General features: G+C 48.1%; 1 pseudogene; it reads left to right on the plus strand.

Annotated features, from left to right (window-relative positions):
• Positions 1–2028: 2028 nt before the first annotated feature.
• On the plus strand, positions 2029–3456 carry LOC149523648 (protein shisa-1-like; annotated as a pseudogene).
• The last annotated feature ends 1043 nt before the right edge of the window (positions 3457–4499 follow it).

Here is a 4499-nt window from a genome sequence, read left to right on the forward strand (position 1 = left end):
ACATCCTGGAATCTTGGAGCAATTTGTAAACACTGCTGCCAGTTGTTGCAAGAGGGGTGTGAAAGATGTTGCCTTATGTACTACTATAAGCCTGATTTACGTACGTGATAAGCACCACAACCATAGGCATGGGAACTAGGAGTTCAGGAGATGCTGCATTACCTCCCGGGTTTTACGTAGGGCTTTGCTTGTCATTCTCTTCCTGGGGTCCTGGCTGCTGGCTCCACGCATAGGCTCTGCTCCCGGCCCCACACATGGCATCCCAGCCCTGCAAACAGGACTCCACTTCTGGCCCCCCATGAGGGGACCCAGCTCACTTCTCTGTATCCAGAACTCTGCTGTTGCAGGCCCCACACCCAGTGATCCCAGCTCCCTGCCATTCTGGTGGTCAGCCCTACATGCAGCAGTCCCAGTTGCTGGCTCCAGCCTCAGCTCCCTTATGTCTGTCCAGGTCCCCCCTCTCCAGAGACTGACCTGCTTCTGGCCCCAACTGGTGTGGGGGATGACATGAACAGGAGTGAAGGGGCTGACTTTCAGTATCTCCACTATTAAAAATGTTCTAACATCACTGACCTCAGCATTCGCTAAGGTCAATGGGAATGTGTAGGTGCTCAAGACCTTGGCCCCACCTAGTTCCCACATCATCTATGACCACGTGCTTAAGTGTTTGCAGGATCAAGACCTTGAAGGTTTGCAGGGCTTTAGCACTGCTGAGGATCATAGGATCAGGGTTTAGGGTTAGTATTGAAATCAATTAAGTTAGGAGCCTAAATAAATACCTTTTTGGATTTGTACCTTACCTGCTCATGTAATTGTAAGGACACTCACTGGTCCCCAAACACAAGAGATTTACATCGATGCTCTATACTAGGATTTGCTCTAGTAGAGCTACATGAGAGAATTCCTAACAAAGACAATTCCAGAAGCAAAACATAGTCTTTGCCTATTTACAATGAAAGAATAAGCAGTATCAGGCACTCCTGTGTGTAAAAGGGTCCTGGCAACACAGTACATTTTCCCCATGAAAATCTGATATAGCATTTGTTCAAATAGGCATCTTGAATGTGCTTTTGGATTCATAGATGGGTTTTGCTTTGTGAGACAGATTTGTAAGTTTTAGCCTTCACACCTTACACAAAACAGCACTGCTTGGGTAGTATTCAAAATATAGGCCTCCCAACATGTATTTTGCCAATACTTTTGCACCAAAATCCTGTGCTGTATACAGTACTTACATACTTGATTATCCATGTTAAACAAGGCAAACAGTGGCTTATCTTCCATGGTAGTATACAAACATCCCTCAGCAATTTGTACCAATTACACTAAAGAGCCCTCTGGAAGTTGGCCGTGGATGTGCTTTCCCTCTGCTTGTGAAATTTAATTTCTCACTTGTCATCGTGCATTGTTTTTGTTCATTCCCCAGCTTCCCCCTCTGACACCTCAGCTCATCTGCAGGCCCCTAAGGGAATGGATCTTTGGTACCAGGCTAGTCTGTGCTTGCTGCATCCCATATTCTTTAATGCCTGCTAATTACACCTTTGTTCATGACAATGGCTAATCAAGTGTGAGATATGCCAGCTCCAGCAGGCACCAGAGACTTTTCCCTGCTGGTGTTTAGGATGGGAAAGGAAGCAGTGGGATAGGTAGGGCCAGAGGAGCTGAGAATGGTTTCAAATTGAGGGGGTCCTAGTTTGTTGTTGAGAGGGAGAGAGAATTGGAGGCCGGTGACTGGACAGGGGATAAAATCTCCTGAGAGGAGCTGCAGGGCTTTACACCAGGCCACGCCAACAGTACAAAGAGTTCACAGACTGGCAGCAAGAGGGAGTGGCAACCATACATCCCAGTGCGCTGATTGCAGGGGCACCCTGGTGGCCACTGGAATGGGGAGGCAGCCAAGACAGAGATTCTAGGGGTTGCCCTAATCAGCTGGATGATGCAGAGCATGCGGACTAAGCCAGGGAGGTCTCCAGTCTGAGCCCTCTGAAGGAGGAGAGAAAAGTTAGGGAGCCCAGAGGAGTCTGTTCCATGGAGAGGGAGCCACTGTGTGTCTTGGTGCTGCTGCTGATTCTGAAGGGCACCTCTGGGCAGGATGGAGAAGTACTGCCATAAATGGATGGACAGATCGCAGCTCTGGCACAGGGACTTACAGTGCCTGGAGTTCTAGGACAGCCCAGAGGCCACTCTGTGCTATGACACCTGCAACCTGAGATACTGTTGCACTACCAGAGGGGCCCAGCTGGACCAAAGCTTGTGTCCTAGTGACCATCACCAGACCACTCCCAAGCATCCATCCGGTAACATGCTCCATTTGCACCTGCACCACTGAGCCACTGCGTTCCAAGGTGAAGAAATCATAATGCTGGCCATTGTGACTGGTAACGTGCTAGATGCTCTTAGGCCTCTGGTTCCTTACAAATTTCCTAAAATGGTGACCATATCTAAGCCCCTGTGCTGTACAGGTAGATTCTACATGGCATTCACTGCTTATTCTGAAGTATCCATTTCCAGTATCCACTTACCTCTCCTCCTTGTTAGGTCCATATTTGTGGCTTTCATTTTTATTGGGACCTTCACTGATATCTGCTATCATAGATGCCTTTAATTCCCAGGATGACGAGCAGCGAAATGAGCGTGTATGAATCTAATCACCAGCTGTCTGCTGGAAGTTGCAGTTCCTCCTTGGTTCTTCAGTTCCTGCTCCAGTTCAGCCACCAGATACAGCTCGGTGGCCGAACCAGTAACATCTGCCTGAGCATGGCTCCACCTTTTCCCATCATAGGGTCCTTTCAAGGAGTACAATTCTTGCTTCTGATATCAACCAGTCAATCCCTTTTGCAGCCTGCAAGCACTAAATATGGAATGACTATGGGTTAATTTCTGATCATGCTATCATAACTCTAGCATCTTTCCTTAATAGACCAGTCTATGGACAAACATCTTAATATAATTTCCCACTAAGTGTCATGCATGGTGACCGAACAATATACTTAGCAGTTCATAGGATCATACAACTGAAAGGGACCTCAAGAAGTCATCAAGTCCAGTCCTTTGCACTCATGGCAGAACCAAGCACCATCTAGACCAGGGCTACTCAACTTTGGAAGCCCTGGGGACCACAATGATACTCACAGCACATGCTGAGGGCTGCAACTTAAGTGTGGTTGCATATACATGCAAATACATATGCAAATATATGCAAATAGCTTTTTTCACACTGACGGGCATGAATACAAAAATTAAGGCAAGGCTACACAACACGCAGGCCCCATTTAAGTCATTTCTTCTGATATTAATAAAATGTAATATTTACCCAATTTCTACCCACAGGACAGCATTTTTAATGAACAATGACAGTCCAGGAATTTAACTACTGAAACGCATAGCAACAGAAGACCATTATATTGATTACTTTTTTGTTTTGGCTTCACAACAGTTCAGGAATTCATCTACTAAAACACATATCCACCCAAACCACACTGCAAACCCAAACTGCACCGCGGGCTGCAAACAAACACGCCATGGGCCGCATGCCCTGATCTAGACCATCCCTTACCTGCTAAATTGAACGCCAGAAGTTTAATCTCCAGCACACCAAGTGGAGATGTGGCCTAAGACTGAACACGTTGCTGAAGAGCTGTCAGTTAAGTGCTGCTACGAAAGCAGCTTTTAGGTCAAAACTTTTTGTAAAATGCACTTTGAATCTGTACAGATACTTGGAAAAAATAAATATGTGATTGTGTATATGTTGCTTCCTATTGTGAAATGATTTAGTGCAGCTCCAGTTATGCATCACCTACAAAAAGAGATCTATTAATTGCTTTTAAGACATTATGAAGAAGCTTTTTTATAACGGGAGGCGAGGGGGGGGGGGGGAAGGGGAAGAGAATATGGCCAGAACCTCCACTTCAACCACACTACAGGCAGTCCCTGGGTTACGTACAAGATAGGGACTGTAGGTTTGTTCTTAAGTTGAATCTGTATGTAAGTCGGAACTGGCATCCAGATTCAGCCGCTGCTGAAACTGATCAGTTTCAACAGCGGCTGAATCTGGACACCAGTTCCGACTTACATACAGATTCAACTTAAGAACCCCAGGCGTCCCCAAGTCAGCTGCTGCTGAAACTGATCAGCAGCTGATTCCAGGAAGCCCGGGGCAGAGCAATTCTGCCTCGGGCTTCCTGTATTCAGCCGCTGGTCAGTTTCAGCAGCGGCTGACTTGGGGATGCCTGGGGCAGAGCAGCTGGGGTGCTGCCGGGTTGGTCCAGTAGCGCCAAGGAGCGGTGCTGCGGGACCAACCTGCAGCGCCCCACCTGCTCTACCACAGGCCCTGGGCTTTGCTCCACGTCTCCGTGGTCTGCTGGGGGGGAACACGAGCTGTGTCCCCCCCCAGCAGACCAGGGAGACGCGGAGCAAAGCGGCGGAGGACCCGGGCCGGACTGCAGCGCTTCCAGATCAGCGCCGCGGTCCAGCCCGGGTCCTCCGCCGCTTTGCTCAGC

Source organism: Pelodiscus sinensis, chromosome 13 (assembly GCF_052426305.1).
Source record: "Pelodiscus sinensis isolate ZL-2025 chromosome 13, ASM5242630v1, whole genome shotgun sequence".
Taxonomy (NCBI): Eukaryota; Metazoa; Chordata; order Testudines; family Trionychidae; genus Pelodiscus; species Pelodiscus sinensis.